This window comes from Pelecanus crispus, chromosome 3 (assembly GCF_030463565.1).
Source record: "Pelecanus crispus isolate bPelCri1 chromosome 3, bPelCri1.pri, whole genome shotgun sequence".
Lineage (NCBI taxonomy): Eukaryota > Metazoa > Chordata > Aves > Pelecaniformes > Pelecanidae > Pelecanus > Pelecanus crispus.
This window is the reverse complement of record NC_134645.1, coordinates 58,886,287-58,905,516: the sequence shown is the minus strand read 5'-3', so window position 1 is coordinate 58,905,516 and position 19,230 is coordinate 58,886,287.

Sequence of the window (19,230 nt, the reverse complement as noted above, 5' to 3'; positions counted from 1 at the left end):
CACTGCAATAACCAGGGAAGACCACTCAAACACTCACACCCAGACAACTGGCTGGTTGACAGGACTCCACAAAGGAGGAATCAAAGATAGGAATCCCAATGCCAATTTCAGATGTACATTTGCATTCTTCCCTCAGCCTCCTTCCTAAATCCTGAAGGCAGCAGGTCAGATGGTCAGGCAACACCAGAATGTGCCATCTGAGATGGTTGTTTTACTGCTGAAAAACTGAATGGTATTTTGAAGCAAAGAATTTGTTTTGGGAGAGCCAAAACTGAAGGCACTGAGGAGACTTGTCAGAGCCAGGGAAACTCTGTCACAATCCCTTACGCCAAGTATTTTGCACGTCCAAAGTAATCACAGAGCTGTATCTGTAAACACACATAGAGTGTGTGCAAGGCCTCGGAGCAGGAATAAGGAAGGAAGGGAAAGTCACTTACTGTGTGACCAACAGTGCTTGCTGTCTGGCAGATATGGTCTAAAACAAGCCTGGAATTGATAAATTTATCTATTGTGCTTTTTTTGTTTGTTTTAAGAAGCTTTTGCCAGAGAAGATGCCACGTTACCAGGAAATGACTTTTTGATGTGATACCATATTTTCTGCTGAGTTGTTCTGGACAAGTGACTGGACTGAATGCCTAGCTCCATGAAAACAATTGAGATCAGGCCTCCTGATACAAGGGAGGTGTTTTCCATTGACACAGGCTGCTTTTTAAAAATATTTATGAAGGCGCAGTAAGCATAAACAACACTGGAAAGACGGGTGCCATGAATGTTTCTAACCTGTGTTGACACACTTTTCTCAACATAAACTTCTTCATTGCATCCCAAAGCAAAGCCGATGTGGGAACCACCACTCTCCTCGTTTCACATGAAGCTGCTCTCTGAGCGAGACCCCAGGCACAGGGTGGTCCTAGCGAGACCCCAGGCACAGGGTGGTCCTAGCAAGACCCCGGTGAGAAGACCTCTCCACACTGCACTTCTGGCAGAATGTGGCCCATTGAATGGGGAGGGAGAAAGATGGGCAGGCACAGAGGCACACCTTTGCTTGGTGCTTTAATTTGGCCACTCCCTCAGATGAGTGTAAACAATCGCTGGCCAAGAGAAGCGTGGAAAGAAGAAACATGCTGGCAGGCACATGGCGGTATCTAGGCTGCCTGTAAAGGGAGGCAATATGACCACTTTTAGTATCAGACTTGTTTATTTCCACCTTGTGTGGGTGAGCCGGCGAGCCCTGGCTGTGCTTGTAGGGACAGTCCCACACCAGGCACACGGATGGGACCCACAGTGTGCTCTTTGTGGAGACACTGCCCCACAGGCACCACATCAGCCTCCTCCCATGTCTGCCGTGGCTGCATCCCAAAGTGCCTACCAATCCCCTGGCTCATTGGCCAAATCCAGCCATTCCTGTGGGAACATGGTCCACCTGCAAGCTACCATGCACAAGGAGGGAAAGACACTTGCACCGCAAAGGAGTGAAAAATATGTTTGTCTCCCCCTTTAAGGACAAAATACTGACTCTTATTATCAAAGTATGTGTAAAAAGATTATGTTTTGATCGCAGCAAGGGTCACTGCCCTGCAAAACATGAACTGAGTTTCTCTTGGTAACAATTTTCATAGGATCTATTTGGAGCACATCTATCACATTTTCAGTAAATTGTTAAAGATATATCTATCCAGCATAGAGGTTTGTTCTGACACGGTTTGCTTCCCACAGCTCAGTCATCACTTGGAAAAAAAACCCTAAAAATCTCTTTTCAAGATTAGTGCAGTCATGATGTCCATCAGGGAGCAACAAGGGGAAAGCTTTAAGGAGATGGGAGATTTAACTGGCTTATACTAACAGTAAGACTGACTGTGGTTGTGTATCTTGTGTATCTTTCGTATCTTGTTTGCAGTGAAAGAAGAGTTATTTGAGCACTTTCCTGTGTTTCACCATAACTTCAAGTTGAAAGAGATAGATAGATTTGACTCGCTTCATCAGGAGTCAGCTATTTCTGAAAACTTTCTTTGGATAGCTTGCTCCAGTGGCTTATTTGGCTGGCTACAAAGAATGATCATTTACACATGAACTTGGCAAATGTCAGTTGCTTCCATTCCAGTCTGGGAGGTTTTACTGCACTCTCTTGAGAAGAGCAGCAGTGGTGTGAATAAGGCCTTTTAAGTCCCATTGGCAGCACAGAAGGGGCTAAATTTGCCCTGTTACAAAGAGCAGCAATTTTCATGATTCTTAGAAGCAGATCTGTCGCTCAGTCTTGTAGGCATGTCCAAGAAGCTCTACTGGGCTATTATTTCTAGATTCTGAGATAAGCCTGAGGAGACAGCAAGTGCCCGCTGGTCTGGAGCATCAATCAGCGGCGCGCAGCGGGAGTGGCGTAGGTTGGGCAGGTAGAGCAGGCCACGTGCAGCTGTGGGCTCCTGAGGCAAGGGCGTGCAGGCACTGGAGCATGAATGAGAAAAGGGCGCACTGCCCATGCCGGGAGGGATACACACCTCCATCTGCTCAGCAGAGAGATCAGCTGCAGATGACTGTGGGCTGGTATCAGTCTGTCTCCTCTACTAATTGGGTTTTTCCGACCTAAACATGGTGTTGGTGGGCAAATAGAGTCCCTGGAGCAATGGAGGGAAAAGCTTCACCAGATGTTAGAAGTTGGCTTTCAACCATTGTGCACAGTGAGATTCTTTTTCCTGATACTAATTTAACAATTCAGCAAACATAAAACCAATGAGCAGGTGAAATACGACAAATTTCCTCGACTAGCTAGAAATGAAATGCAAGCAGTGGCGTCTGTGGGATAGGAAGCAGCCCTCCATTGTAGCAGCTCCTGCAATTTGGTTAGCGCTTGGGGGGCTCCAGTCCAAACCCTGCTCTGTCACATCTGGGTTTACTGGCATGTCCGAGATGTCCTAACCATCACAGCAGTGAAGAACTCACAGGCCAGATCCCAGCCCTAGGACTGCTTCTAACTTCCAGCAGTTTCTTGTTATTGATGGAAGTAAAGGGAATAGGAGCCAGAGCAGCAATACAAACCACTGTGGCTCTGAGAATGAGAAAAATATTCACACAACAATGGTAGAAAAATATTTTGGATTCCAGCAACAACTGTGAGAATACGAGTTTTCTAGGGGCATAAATTTGTTAGTCCCCTAGGATAAGTATGCCACGATAAAAATATAGCGATAAAAAATTACTGACTGAATTGCTTGACATGGCACATGGAGAAGGGGGAAGGCAGGAAAGGTGATGTTGATAAATCATTGTCCTGTCCAGTGGGCTTCCATTATTCAGAGAGAAGGGCAATTATGAAGGCCATACCGCTGCCCCGCTTTCAAAGTTTAACATTCCTGTTCGATATCTGATCTAGCAAACAGTGTTAGGAGGTATCCAAGCAGCATGCACAGCACTTTAAACTATTAAGGGAGCAGGGTGCTTGAGCACGTTGGCATTCTAGGCCATAGCTCTCCAGCAATTAAAGACATACATACATATGCATCTCCTTAGATACTTATTGATAACGGCCCAAATTTGGTTTCACTGAGAAGGGGAAAGCACATTCCAGGCTCAGTTTCACTGGTGTGAGGCCTGTGGCTGCTGCATCCCCAAAACAGGTGGGCTTACACTGCCAAAATCAGAAGCTGCCTCCACTTCTTTCCTTTCTAAAGCGATGGTTGTGTTCCCACTGGACTCCAGCTCTCCACTTCTAGAGGAAGGTCACCAAAGTGTTGGCAAGATTGGGTGGGCAGTTCAGACACAGCCACCTCCTCACCCTCCCCAGGTAACAGGCTGGTTGTCTCCAAATCCGTCGACTCTAATCCCACAGGACAGATTCAAACCTAGAGATACTTTGTGCTCAACTCAGTGAGTGTAATGCCTACCCTTGAAAATTAACCACAAAGCTACAAACTTGCTTCAGTACAAAATTGCAAATACTTCAGTTTCTGCAACTGCATTTATCCCCTCCTGTTTCCAGTGATCATTGGAAGGCTGATCATGAATTAAGGAAACAAAAATCTTTCATCTGTTTGCATGTTAGCCCATCATAACCTTGCTGCCACCTTCCTCAATGGTCCCAGTAACCTCTGATAAATTGGAGAACACCGCGCCATAGGTTGGGGTGTTAACTCTTACCTGGGGTCCTTCTCGATGACCTTGGGTATAAGCCTGGCACCCCACCTTGACTCTGAAGCCCAGATACAAAATAGGGCTAACGAGACTGAGCTGTCTCACTGGGGTGTGCATTTATGTGTGTGTGTGAACACAAGGGTAAGGACTGCAGATGAGATGCTGTTAATACAGCAGCAACACTGGAGTTAACTTCTTCTAGTGTTGTACACCGGGACGTGAGAAAGGAGTTAGATGGACTAATTGAGGTAAATTTTTATAAATATCTACTGGATGCAGAGTCCAACTGAGTGTACAGCCCAGTATGAACTGGGAGTTGAAACATCAGTTTGGCTTGCCTGACCTTTAGACTCACATCTTTATTTACGATTTGAACGACCTTCTCCTCCCCCGAGCCTGGTCAGGGTTTAATCATTTGAAAAAAGAGGGAGGTGGCAGCTCTAGCAGTGATGGGGTAAGGATAAAAGCCAGGCAAGCTTTGCAGGGAGAGGTACTTACTGTGCATTATTTCCTTTTGCTTTTGAATGCTTCCACTTTGCATGCCACTTCTGTGTCACTTCCCAAGCCTCTTGTGGGTTCAAAACTAATTTACAGAGCAGGGAGAGAGCTTACTGGAACCAGCATCTCTATACTGCAGGTCAAAAGCTCTGGTGTTTTCACTCCGTTTGGTCAGTAACATGGCCCTCCCCTTGCTGCTGTGCTGTGCAGGGGAACTTGGAGTGGAAATATGCAGATGGATAGGCAGGGTTTCAGCCTGCTAACCCTGAACTAGTTAGAGCTGACGTATGCCTTTCATAGTACTTCACATCAGCTTGGGTTGTCAAGTTCATAGGCTAAAAGTTGTCATTTGTTCTCTGACCAAGATACCCTTTTCATCCAGCTGCTACAGCTTTCTTGTGGCTTTCGGGGAGGACCCACAGAAAAAGCCTCTTTCCTGTGGAAAGACCCACTGATCTACCTGACCTATGTTATTTCCCCTTAGCTTGTCTGTTGTGGATCTCCTCTTCTCAAGATTTTAGTACAAGAAAACATGCGACTGACTCTGCTCCTGTTGACACAAATGTTAATGGTTTGTAACTCCAGGGACTACATGGATGACTCCCAGGCCTTGGTATGAATGAGTCTCCACCTTCCTTCAGCTGCCAGGCCAGAGGCTGCTTATTGAAAGTGATGGTCACAAACAAGCAGGTGTCCTGGCAGCATTAGCTCCTTCCTCTGGATAGTATTTGCTCCGTAAGTTTGTAATGGTGGTCCTCATCTCAGTAGTTACCATCTCATTGGCTGTAATGTTCTAACATTCAGAAGAGAGATGCTTTAATTTTCAGCAGAGAAAAATACACTGGATAAAGGCAAGAGGAGGTCAGCAATCTGCCATCTTCATCCTCTCAACCTTCCTCCCATCTTCCTTGAAGAAATTCTAGTAGCAAACACATCTATCTGCATGGTTTGTGATGGATCCGAATGTCCCATCGAAAAGACTCCCAGGAATCAACTCTTTACAAAGAGAAGCAGCTCACAAGCCATGTTAGTACCACTGTCACCTCTGACCTAAACCAGCAGGCTTTGCAAATGTGATTCTTTGCTCCTCTCCAATTTTTTTGCCACCTGTCTCAAATAGCTTTTTGTTACAAGCAGACATGAAAGGCTTTTGAACAATGGATGGCACAGTCCAACAATCCAAGTGGATTTGCCTGCACTCCGCTCAGGAGGCTGGGGAGCATTCTGGTCCCAGGGACAAGGTCTTGTCCATATCAACAAAATCCAAGGGCAGAGATCGGTGGAACAGGATGCCAATGGAGCCTCTGTCTCCTTTGAATTTGCACCTACTGATGACTGTGTCAGTGCCAGCTGGAACTTTTGGCTGAGATGTCAAGGGGAAGTACTGACATGTAGCACCCACTGGAATGGAAAGGTTTCATGTTCCTAGAGACAAAGCCATGGGTACAGTGTCTCATATCCAGATGGGGTATGCAGTCTAACCCAAAGCAACCTCAAAATACAGACTGTCCAGGTCAAACCTTTACGTTCAGTGGACATATTCATGCACTCACATGTGCATGCATCCACGCACTGCTAGTAAACCAGCATTAGTTCTCATAGAAAACACTAAACTGAAGAACCCTTTCACTATGCTTAGGCTCAGAATGTTAAAAACTCCCTGAAAGACTTAACTGTACCTAACCTACTGTTCAAGATCAGTCATCCTGTCATTGGCTATTTCTATGTTGTAGTAGTGGTACCACTGTTGCCGCTGTGAGGTGCACAGTGCAATAGATGAAGACCTCTTCTATGCTGCTGTAAATTGTAGACGTTCTGTGCTTGGGAGCTCACTTGCTAGGGCACGCAGCTGAGCCCTGGCCACTGAACCACCTAACAGAACTGCATGTATTTTAACAGAAGGCAAATGCTTCAAGCTCTTGAGTTACCCTCTCTCTTTCGTGCCCCAGGAAAAAGTGCTGGTTTACATCTCATTTTCTCCAGTCAAAGAGCTTGGTCTGCCAACTAGCCTCCGAGCGCTTCTGCTTTAACCACCGCTGACCTCCAAACCCCAAAGTATTCACTCACTGGATATTTGAAATGCCTAAGTGAACTGCACCTAGGAGGAATGCAGGTATGGGAACTTTATTCCAGGCTGCAGAATATTAACTGGTTTTACCCAGCTGACACTGGCAATTTGGTTTTCATCACTCAACATCTTTGCCTCAGAAGAACAAATGCACAAATTGAATTTTGGCAATGTGCACCAGACCCCCATTCCAGAAGATGTTTATTAGCTATCTTACCAGAAAAAGAGCAGAAAGAGGCTTTTCAGAGAGGTTGCATCCTGTCCTCTTGAGCAATCCTTGAGTCATTATCTCAGGATCTCACATTTCAAATGCTGTAGTAAATGAAACTATTCATTAGGAAACTGGCAGTCCACGGTCACCTTCTGATACCTCTAAGAGTATTCTCAGAGTGGGCAGGCTTAGTGAGGCTCTGATTTGGATGGGGGAACCTTTTTCCACAGCTGTAATAGACCCATTGTGACAGTGAAGGTCTGTCTGGACTGCCAGTATTTTCTTGGAGATATACGCTCAATGTTTTCGTTACAGTAGCGAAGAATTCCCTGATAAAGTTTTGGAGTCTTCTCACTCTAACATCCTGGAGGCTGGACTCCCGTAATCCACCTTTACCTTGGATGCCCTTTCCACAGTCTGGTGAAGTGCCACCACCTGACCAGAGTTTCCCAGGCATGGGTGAAAGCTTGTCTTGTCCTGGTGCTAGCAGACCATTTGTCCTGGAGAGAGCCAGGGAGGAAGGAGAGGCCCGCAGTGCCCCAAACCAGCTGCTCTTGTCGGAGAGATGTGCTTGTGAAGCTGAAGCCTGAGCGAGGCATCTGAGTCTGTCAACCTGCAACGAGTACTGATGTTCTCAGCTGCAGAGGTAGCTTCCATTTGTCTATGCAGCAACATAAACTACCAGGAAAAACTGGCCATTCACCACAGCACCTCATGGGCTTTAAGAACCGACCTGCCACATGCATTAAATAGCTTTGTCACTCCACTGCCGCCACCACCACACCAGCTGGGCACATGTCAAGTTCTTTTTGATGTGAAAATTTTTCTCTTTATTTCCTCCTTAGCACCCCCATCCAAATCTGTGGTCACACCATGTCTTTTGTCATCAGCTTTGGGAGAAAACATGGCAAGGTAAGGAAGGTCAGCGGGAGCGGGATTACCTAGAGTGTGCAGCTTGGTGCAAGGAAGGACTTTGTGTCTTCCTTCTAACTAGGCAAAAATCCTACCTTTTCTGAAGGGGGAATGAGGGAATCACTTCAGTGAGGCCAGAATTTTACCGTTCTGCTTCTGGAAGCACACTGTGAAAGCAGCTGCAGGTGAAGAAGTGCTCAGGTGAGAGGCAATGCTACTCTACGACTGCTCCTGTGCCAGGGATAGCAGTGGGCTGAGGGCACAGGGGAGAGCAACGGGAGCCGCCAGCATGCTGCGTCATTTTCAGCTGAGGAGGTCTCTTCCTCAGGTCCTGCACAGTGATCTCCTTGCTTCCAGAGTCGGGGCAGAAGTCATCGTATTTTCTTAGCACTGATTTTCATAAGGAAAGGACTTTATGGAAACCACATGCAATTGACCTAAAGACTGATGCTACCAACCCCTGCCATTCCTATTTATGTCTATTTTTAATATTTCTTCAGACAATGCTGATGCAGCACAATCTCTATTCTATAATATCCTTCCTAGAAGCTGAACTTTGCCAAGAAATTTCACCCAACCACATGTAGAAATAACAAGATAAGTCTACAGCAGAAATGGATGAAGCCTTCTGTATATTTTTTGATGGCTTGAAAGGTTCTCTCTGACCTTAATGCCCACAGGTATGCCAGCATCTTATGAAAAGAGAGGAAAGCTCAGAACTTGTTGGCTGCCCATGAGCACACTCTGATGCATGGAGCATGCCCAAGCCCCTGGCCACTGCAGCTCCTCATGGAGAATGACAGCTTTAACCACTTGGGAATGTGCTGAATTTCTCTGTATCAATCAATTATGTCCCACTTGCTGTAAATGACTGACCTCTTGAGCCTTTAGGTGCAGGACTCCACTGTTTTCCTGCAAGGGTCAACACTACTTCTTTCTAACCCAAATCCCAAATCTCGACTCCTAGCCTACACTAATTTATAGTACCCTAAATAGCAGGACTCACAGGAGTGTTAGTTCTAAATGTAGAAAATTTAAATGTAAGTGAAATAAGCTGTACTTGACTTACGGTTACACTAGCAGCTTATTAATGCTATGTGAATGAGTGTATGCACACCATGCATACGAGTAATCTGCCTCCTTCCTGAGCAAGCAGCTTTAGTAAGTTCTTCTGTTAGGTATTTGTTGGAGACGAGACTAAAAAACAAACCTGAGCTATTTGGATCATCTGCCTCACTACATCTGAGCTATGTGATTCCCCTTTCCTGCTCCTGACAACAGAATCTCTTTTGCTTGTTACCCTCACTTTGTTGCTGCAGATAATTCTATGTGGCTTTTGGATATCAGCTATGGAAACCATGCCAGCTTCTCCAAAGTAGGTTTTGTTGGTAGCTTGTCACAATTCAGTGGTGACACGAAACTCAGTTTCATCCCTGCCTTTTGGAGCAAGTTAAAACACTATTTGATATTTAAGGGGCCTTTGTTCTTTAGCACATAGCTGTTTGCCATTGCACTTTGGCAGCTTCTTTGGACACCAGCACAAAAGGGTTGTTTCTGTGGAAGGCCTGAAGTCCCGAGTTCCTGCTGCTTGTTTCTGCCATGCCATGGTGGAAGATGCTGTTGGGCCTTGCCACGCCTGGGTGAATCTGACACTTGCTAGAAGCTCTGGTTTTCTAGTCAGGAACTACTGCAAGCATCCATTCCCTTCTTTCTAAAGTCCTCTCCATCCCTTTTCCCCCCTGTGCTTCTGGGCCATATTCAGACTCCCTTATATATTGCCTATGCCCAACAGCACTTTTTAAACAGCATCCAGGTGACCCAGACCCCCCAGCTGCTTCTAAGGTCTGTAGAGAGGCTGGTGTGACAGCGCTATACCTCTTGTTTGGGTTGTTTCTCTGTCACACCTTCAAAATCTAAGCAATCCTCCTCACCCCTCTTTTTCTTGCGGTCACTTATCCCCACCTCAGGGACATCATGCTGCTTCCATGCTGCTCGTGGCCTCTGAAAGGACCGGTAGGTGAAGCACTTTGCAGGGTGTGTTCCCCAGCAAAAGAAAGAGCTGATCCTGCAGGGCATCTTTTCCACTAAGTGGACCAGATAGCAAGAAAGAGAAAAAAAAATCATTCTCTCCAAGACCTGTACCATGCAGGGACAGAACCACCAACTGCCTGGGTCCTCCCTCCTGTCATTTCTGCAGGCATAGAGGCAGGCTGCCATGTGCCAAAGCCACAGCAGAGAAGTGGGAGGTGGAGGCTGGTGGAGAAGGAGAATCAAAGCCCTCTCCCCCTGCCAAGGAAATAAATTCTGTGTATCTCAGAGGCCATGAACTATGTGCCTTTCAAAGGCACACATTGCCAACACATTCATTCCTAAATTAGGCCCCACTACCATACACCAGATCTTTCTGACAGTCAATATATTGTACCAGCTTCTGCTTCAGTAGGGCTTTCTGAGGTCTAGCAAACTCCCCTAGTGTCTCAGATGCCCCATCCCTGGAAACAGTCAAGGTCAGGTTGGATGGGGCTCTGAGCAACCTGATCTGGTTAAAGCTGTCCCTGCTCACTGCAGGGGGGTTGGGCTAGATGGCTACTTTAAAGGTCCCTTCCAACCCAAAGCATTCTATGATTCTATGATTCTATGCTGGCAAGTTGCTTTTTAGTACTCTGTGCCATTGCTACTTAGCATGGCGGGAGAAATGAGTGTCTGGTCTACCCAGATCCCACCTCACTTGCATTTCCATAGCCACGTCAGAAAAATTACAAGCAAAACAAAACACCTTTCAACCTTTCAGCACAAATTCCTTTTGTTAACAGGCAACCGTAGTCTTCCCGTAATGTCTGAGCAAGAGACAATCACTGCCACAACCGCTTGGGTGTTGCCTCTGGAATTTGGAAGGATGAAATCATCACACCTCCCACCACCCTGCTCAGTTTGAGGCATTTCTGACTAGGCTCATATGATGTGGTTGCCTCCAATTAGAAGGCACTGGGATCAGTGATTCAGGAGGTCACTTCCAGTCCTGCAGCCCTTAAATAGCATGGAAAGAGTTAGTCCGAGGTTGCCAGTAGAAGGCAACGATAATTGTTCAAAAAATGGCTCAGGGCCTCGTAGTGTGTGATGAGGGCAGGACAGAGGAGATTCTGGTCCCAGCTGTTGCTTAGACTCAATTCATGAGTTTTGGCAAATCTTTAATCCCGCTGTCCTTTATGTTCTGAGTAAGTTTGTCCCCTGGGAGCAATGGCTCTTCCCAGCCTCTGTAAGGCCCTGTGATCTGCGTGTATCATTGACTCATGCTGGCTACTGGCAGTCAGTCTGGGTCAGCAGCAAAATACTGACTGACAGAATGATTCAGTGTCATTAGAAGTGGCCAGCATACAGTGTTGTACTATATACAGTTTTGTATCAGCTGCACCTAGATCGAGGTGGATGTACTCATCATGTACTTAACTATCCCTTTCCTGCACTCCGAGTCTGTCCTGGGAACGTCTCCTTGTAGGATGCAACAGGCACGGTTGCATCTTCCGGTCCAACCCTCTGCACAGCAGTTACAGATTCAGGAGTATGCCTTGGGAAGACCGCTTTAAGAGCCTTTACTCCTTTAAAAAAACAAAAGTCAAGCAGTCTAATTGCCTACCACAAAATAAAGCCCTTCCCTTCTTTCCCACATGCATGTCCAATAATGAATAGCACCCTCTTGTCCAAACTGGGACAGATCCCTGCACACCTTGGGCACATAGACCCTCGAAGGAACTTTCTTACACAGGGTATGAGACACAAAATATTTATGCAGAAATGTGTTTATATGGATGTGTTTATATTCACACATAATTATGCAGCAGCGAGGCATTTTACAGGCTTGTCCTCTCTGTCTCCAACAAAGATTGTCTTTCATGTCTCAATGATGTACCAATTCAATGTTTACATCCCTTTTTATTGTGAAAGCAATGGTATGATGTTTGACAGCAATGTTTCCTGTCTAAGCAGCACTGACAATTGATCTTCATTTCCTTAAAGAAGAAACCCACATTTGTGCTCTCTGAAGGCAAAAAAAAAAAAAAAATGTATAAAACGTGTTTCCTGAGGAGCAATTTCTGGGCATGATATGATGCCAGTCTCGAGCCCTGACGCTGAAAATTGTTGTTCTGTAACTTATTACTGTTAGTTCCTCCTTTAGCCTGCAGATGAGAGTGCACGTACTAATAACTCAGCAGAATAATACATGTGGTAAGATATTCAGTAATATTCAGCTTTACCCATGCATTCTTTCTCCTCTGTTTTTGTACAGAGTTCCCCTTCTTCTTACAGTTAAGCCTGGACATATTTTTCTATTTTAAATTTTCCAATGATTTGTACAAGAGAGTATTAAATTGCTAAAGGGCATATTAAGTATTACAGCTCTGTTAAACTTGAATGAAGCAATGCAAGTCTGGAACACATTTAATAAATCTGCAGCTTGATAAGCAGACTTTCTTTGCCGAACCTGACATTCCTTTGCACTAATCACCTATGTGAAAGAGCTGCCTCTAATTCTTTTATTCTTTTAACTTCCTCACCCCAGGACTCAAACCAGCTGCAGGCCTCCCCTTCTCTTGGCACCATATAATTTAAAACCCTTTCCATAGCCTTCAGAGGAAGGTGTGCAGGAGCCGGGCACTGCAGAGGCTGCTGAGCTGTCCACATGGCCTCGCTGGAGCATCCCTCGCTTACATTTTTCCAGCCTTTTATTTTTTTTTTTAAGTTGGAGAATGAGCACGTAGCACGCTCAGCTCTGAGGAGGACTCACAGTGAGTGTGTGGACATTGTATCAAGAAAACAGCTCTGTCAGTGAATGCAGGGGGAAGAGATCAAACCAGGCCACCCAGAATTGCCTGGGAAAGCTTGGAGAGTTACGACAGATTTTTTTTTTTTAAACTTTTTTTTTTATTGTTCACTTTTTTTATTATTCACTTGAAAAGCCCGCAGGTCATCTCCAGGGTGATTCACCTCCTTAATTTCAGCCACAGGGGCAGTGGCTGTTGAATTAGGCTCCATGAGCAAAACCTTGTGAAATGTGAGACTCTCAGAGTGGCAATGTAAGGTGGCAAATCAGTTCTGATGGATGACAACTTTTCAAGGCTTTTCTTTGCATTCTGGTTTCTACCAGTGGTGTATCCCACGTCCGCCTCATTCGCTGTACCTTCTTGTCTCACAGAGTTGTTCTGGCCTATTCGCTGCGTGCTACGCTTACGTTTACCATATTAAATGAATTCATCCGGGAAGATTATGAAACCCACTTCAACAGAGATTTCATGCCTTAGGAGGAGCCTGTATAAACTCTCAGACCTGTTGATAAAAGAGCAAGGAGAAAAACCTCCAGGCGCCTATGATGAAAGCTTCCGCTTTCTCATATTGTACGATAAATGGCCTTATTAGAGTCAACACTTCTTGCCTGAGATAGCCTCTTGCACAGCCCTAGACTGGCTCTTGATCCTAAACCGGAGGGGAAGGCTGGCAACGGCAGAGCGTGTACACAGCTACATCGCTGCTGTGCTCCTGGAAGAGCTCCTGACAACTGCTTTACTCTTAGAGCTGCACCTGTGGTGACTCAGCGAGCCGAACAATTCTTTGATGAGATTTAATGCCTCTATTTAATATCCTCCTTTGCAAGTAACTTCGTAGTAACTTCATTTTAAGTGATGTGAAGGGCGACAAATAAAACACAGGAGCACTACTTTTGTTGCCCTCCAGCCACCAGTGCTTCACAAAACAGAAGCACTTTTCTGCATGGAAGTCTGGCTGCTAGTGGATGCTCCGACACCTGAAGTTGCAGGGCTGGCAAACTCAAGGGGAGTTTCTCAAGTCCCTTGACAGCATCATCAGGAGACCAAAAATCATGGCTGCTGCCCTGCTTTCCCTGGGGTGCAGCATGGTGCAGTCGTGGCTGCAGGGACTCCCAATTCCTCCTCACCAGGCCGTTGGCAGAACGATGTCTGTGAAACAGCCCATTTCTCACGGCCCATGTGTTAGAGAGTCTGCCTGCCCAGCTGTGTGTCCCTGTCCCCAGGTACCCCCTGGGCACTCAGCTTCATGCCCAGCAGGAGCCGGGGAACAAGGGAGGAGGGTGAACAGGCGGAGCAGATGACAGGGTGCCTGCCAGGCAGCAGCCAGGATAGGACACAACCTTTTACTCAGGAGGAGAGAGGGGCAAATGGTGATGGCAAAACGGTAGCTGCAGGACTGATGGTTGAGTCCTTGAGCTTAGCGAGAGGACACCGGGTGTCCTTCTCCTTTAAAGTGAATGTACAGTAAAGGGTCCCCATGCCGTGTGCCAGACTGGCAGGACAGAAAAGGAAAGCCGGTCTGCGTGAAGAGGGCAAGTACTGTACTGACAGCGGGAGCACAAGGCTCCTCATGCTTTTCTGATGACACGTTTCAACCCAGATCAAGCTCTTTAGGAGTGAGCTGCCTCATGTGTCACAGCCCTCAAATCCTTGGCCTCTGCACTGAGACTACCAACGAGAATGCCAGCTATGATGGTGGGTTTATTTTCACCAGACTGAATGGACTTCCCTCTCATTCCACAGAGAGCACGAGACAGCTGTAAGTTAGCAACAGCTTTTCCTTGGAGAGGGGCCCGAGGCATAAGATTTAAACCACCTAATCTCTCTCTGTGCCCGTGTCCCAGGATCTATGTTCTGTCCGGACCAAAATAGCGAACAAGGAACCACGGGCGAGTTCACCTAATGATAATTGCCCGTACCCTGTACGGCGCTGCTGGAGGAGAGGCAACGGGAAGGGGGGAAGGCATGGAGGGGGAGACTCCTGTTTAAAGCAAGGTGCTAGGAAGAGACCTAGGGTCCCGTTGCTGAAGCGCGAGACTGGGTAAGTCACGTGCTTCTAAACGTGCCCGGCAAAGCGGGGAGTGTAATAGTGAATGGTCTCCCAAGGGAGCGATACGGTTTAGGCTAGTCATCTTTTCTGGGCTTTGATGTCGCCACAAGAAAGGTGCCATCTGTGCAGAAGTTTAATTTGTTCTTCCCACTGCCAAAAGACAACGGGAAGACGGTTTTGCAGGTTTTACGTTCGTTCATCAAAGCTCGTTACAGCCCTGGCCTGGAAAGGACTTTTCACGTACTCGGTTTCTTTGGTTGGCTCTTGGAAATAAGCCGTATATTATCATTTCAGTACGCAGCAAGATGCTTCCTCTCTCTTCCTCTCTCCTCGAGCGAGCCTGTCCTTGCTGTGATCTCCAGAGACGCGGCCACTCCCTGGCTTTCCTCTTCCAATATCCTGCCACATTTCACATCATCTCCCGCCTGTACCCGCTTGCCTTGCCCCGTGCCGGGAGGCTCGCTGCCTTCCAGAACCGTTCCTTTGGCAGCCCGGGCTCCGTCCAGGCTCTCTCAGGCGCTCCCTTCTTCTGCCAACAAGACAGTCCTCGTCCTCGTCCTCCTCGTCCTCCTCGTCCTCCTCCTCCTCGTCCTCCTCCTCCTCCTCCCCGCCGGCTGCCCCGGGCTTGCCGAGGGCCCGCCGGTGCCCGGAGCCCTGCAGAGGCAGGCGGGAGGCAGCGAAGCAAGCCGGGGGTGCTGCCGGCACCAAGCCACGGCCGAGCAAAAGCGCGAATCCCAGGCGAAACCACGGAGCCAGCTCCGACAGCGAGTTTCTGGGCTTGCTCTGCGCCCGGGAGCCGCCCGCGGTGCGGCTGCGGCTGCGGCTGCCCCTGCCCGGGGGCCGGGGCCGGGGCCGGGGCCGGGGCCGGGGCCGGGGCCGGGATGGCCGCGGCCGCGGCTCCCTCTAGCGCCCGCCCGGAGCCCGGCTTTTGGGAGGGGGGAAGGCCCTTCCCCTCCGCGGCGGCTCGGCCGGCGGCTCCTCCGAGCCGGCTGCGATTCCTTGGGGCTGCGGCTCAGGAGGAGGGCACCGCCTGTGCCTGCCCGGGGAGGGTTCCTGGGTTTATCCAGCGTTTTCTCCAGGCGGGAATTCGGGGTGGGGGGGGAACCCAAAGTCCACCCCCAAACCAGAAGAGAAGCTAAGGGAGACGGTCACCTCCTGCCTGAGGAATCATTTCTTCGCTTTCCACCGCTTCTCATTATGGAAGCTATTTTTCCCAAAACAGGATGTTGGGCCAGGGAGAGGTAATATAAACAGATGCATTCTTTGAAAGCTTGCAGCGCATTTTTGCGGAGCGCAAGCTCTTCGTTGAAATGCAGAGACCCACGAGGTGTGGGACCAAGGGACCGCAGTAGCAGGAGGAAAAACCCTTCCTCTGAGAAAAGTGAGTCAGCCCAGAGCCTCCCTTGACTGTAGCACTTTTTTTTTTTGGAGAAGCAGAGGGCACAAAGTTGAGATTGAGAGGTGAAGAAAAACTTTAAACAAAGCTGATATTGGCCGGTTGCTTGAAGAAAGCTTGAAACTATTAGTAGCACCTTGCTTCCTTCTACAAACGTGCACTATTAGTTAATTTGCACCAGCAGTGGCCTTCGCTGACACGAATGAAAAGAAAGGATCCCGTCTCTGCTCGCCTCCCCTCAGATTGGCTCCAGCACCTGAACGCCAGTGACTTCCAGGGTTACTAAGCAGTTTCACCCGGACCCATCGCTACGTCTGGACCTGGGTTGAATTCTTGCCCTGTTGCTGCGTGCTCTTGTCTTTTATCAGGCGTGGGCTTTTCACAAAGCGTGTCCTCAGCAGCAGGGGCAGGGAGAGTGGAGCCAGAGAGGCTGTGACCGGCCTTTCCGCCGCCTCCCTTATGGATGTCCAGCTGCTTCATACCTGCACTGGGAGTATCTATCCTCACCTCCCCTTGCACAGGGTTCTGCTCCTTATACCTTGCCATGCTTCTCGCCTCTTTTCTGGTTTCTCCACTCCGGTCTCCAAACTTCTTTCAAACTTTATAGAAGCAAGCCCCTTCTGTCTTTCATGTCTAAAAACTCTGTGGCGCTCCAGAGGGCTGTAGTTAAGTGTTTTGAAGCTATACACCTATACCTGCTTATGTTCCTATACAGTGCAGAAACCTAACACACGCAAACTGCCTAACTGCAGCGCTATGGTGGGAACTCGCCGTTGCTGCGTGTACCAGCCCGGTTTTGCTCCACTCAATTATTTCAGATTGCGGCTCCCTTCAGGGCGGCACCTTCACGCAGGCTCCGTTGGCCCTGAGCAAACAACAACCACCACCGTTCAGACAGCCTCCCAGCCTGAAGTCCCAACAGCTAATGCGGCGTTTCCCCGAGAATGAGCTACCGAGTCCCAGCGCAAGCTTCAGCGCTTGTCCGCACCATTTCTCTGCCAGGTCTCCTCTTGAGAAATGGGAATGATGAGTAAGGGACCAATACCTTTTTGACTCACCGGACTAAAGCAAACTGCTTTTGGAGGGACAGGCTGGAGAAAACAATGGATACTTGGGTTTGGCTTGGCTTGCTAGTTTTTTTAAAAGGCTGTTTCATCTAAACCGAAATGACTGGCATGCACTGGAGGGGAGGGAAGAGGGAAAAGCGAGCTACGCCCAGGCATCGAGCACTCATGAGCAGTCTAGGCCTCCTCAGCAAGAGGCTCCCGCAGTTTAACCTGCATTCATCCACCTCTTGCATAAGGCTTCCTCTGCGTACGAAGCATTTTTGGTTGTTTTCAATTGCAGCATCTGCTGTTCAACTGAACATTAACACTGTGAGGTAAACACGGTATTACTATCATTACTGTTAGTCACTGCTATTACTATTTGATCCTAAACATTGCCTGTAAGAGGAGTCTTCAAGGCTATGATGTGACACTGCTGACTTCACAGTACATCAGGGCTGGCCAAAACCTGAAGGGATATTTTGGGGAAGGTGGGGATTACCTGTCCTGTTTCAAATTAGTTTTCCCAGCTCACTATCTGGCAGGAAAACGAGGAGGTTTTCCCCATGGAAAATTTCCCCAGGGAAATTCTCAGTGCCTCCTTCTTCTTTCCGGAGGAATATAAAGTAGTGCAAAGTCCCTGAGTGACTGAGAGTTCTACATTCGGCTGCCTTCCAGTGGTGCCTGGGCTCCTTGCTGGTGCCCAGGCCTGACACAGAAGGAGGGAGGTGGGGGCCGCAGTGCCTGGGGCACGCTGGGCAGTTGCACCTCAGCTGGATTTTGAGTGGTCCAGGGCACTTGCTGCCAGGATCGCTGGGAGGCAGAGGAGCACGATTCCTGCCTGCAGAGACTGCGCATAAATAAGGCAAACAGTGCGGGCGTTGGGGTTTGCAAAGTCTGGCTCCACCACAGCTATTGTGATCCCTGTTATTCAGGAATTCTACAAAAACCGTACCAATTCTCATAAAAGTTTTGCAGAGTAGATAAATACTACACTGCAGCCTTCATGGCGAGGGGAAAAGGAAAGCTTTAAGCAATTAGGCTGGGCCACACAGCGATTCGGCAGCAAGCCGGCCGCCAGCTGTGCGGGGCTCCCAAGGCAGCGGTGCCGCTGCATCCTCTTCTGCCGCCTGCGACAGCACCGGCACGGCTGCGGCAGCCCGGGCAGTGGCTGCAAGGGGGGCCGGGGAGGGGGCACCGTGGGACCACATATATTTTTTGAGGAATGAAAGGGCCTGACCATCCTCATGTTAGCAAGGAGCAGCAGCTTTCTTAAAAGATGCCGACCTGTGGCTAAATGCATTTTCCCTATTTGCCCTGGATTGCTCCGCTGTAAGCTTTGCTATCTATTTGCACTTTTCTATCTATTTTGCAGAGAAGTTAGAAGTTCTTAACTTTGGTCAGAGCTGTTCTTGGCCAAGGTTTAACCGACGCCTCCGTTCCCTTTCTCGTGGTGAGAACAGAGAAATGGGCTGGGTCTCATCTCGCCTTCCTCGCAGGAGCTGGCTGCCACGGTGCTCTACCTACGAAAGACGAAAATGCTTCAGGCTCCCTTGAGCTGACTGGTACATGCTCATGAGGGATCAGAGTAAGTTTGAGAAGAGCCCCTTTCCCCCAGGCAAAAAGAGGACATTCTCTTTTCTTTCTGACAAGCAAAAAGCTTTTTCCTTTGACTCAAAAGATATTGTTTTGGAAAATGAGAGCTGACCACATAATAATTCCATCTTCTTCTCCCAGTTTTGGAGTGATAAGACATGCGCGATGCTGCTTGACACTGTGATATTTATAAGACAAAGCAGAGGTCAAATTTGCTGAATGGTTTCCAAATTCCAGTGAGGTTTATCACAAAGAGCCCCATGCACGGACCCAAGTGGCGTGACTGACAAGGGCTGGATTGTGGAGTCACTAGAAAGCTCAGTTTCCAGCCAGCTCTGATGGGCCAAATCACGTTCTTTCGGGCAAAACCTGCTGGAAAGCTACAATTATGCAGAGACTCCAGGGAGTTTTCACAGCAGAGTTTCTGACAAGAAACCCCATTGTGAGGAGCTGGGTTTTCATGCTTCAAGGAGCAACGCTGTCCTCTGTCAGCACCGTCCTGCCCGGGTCT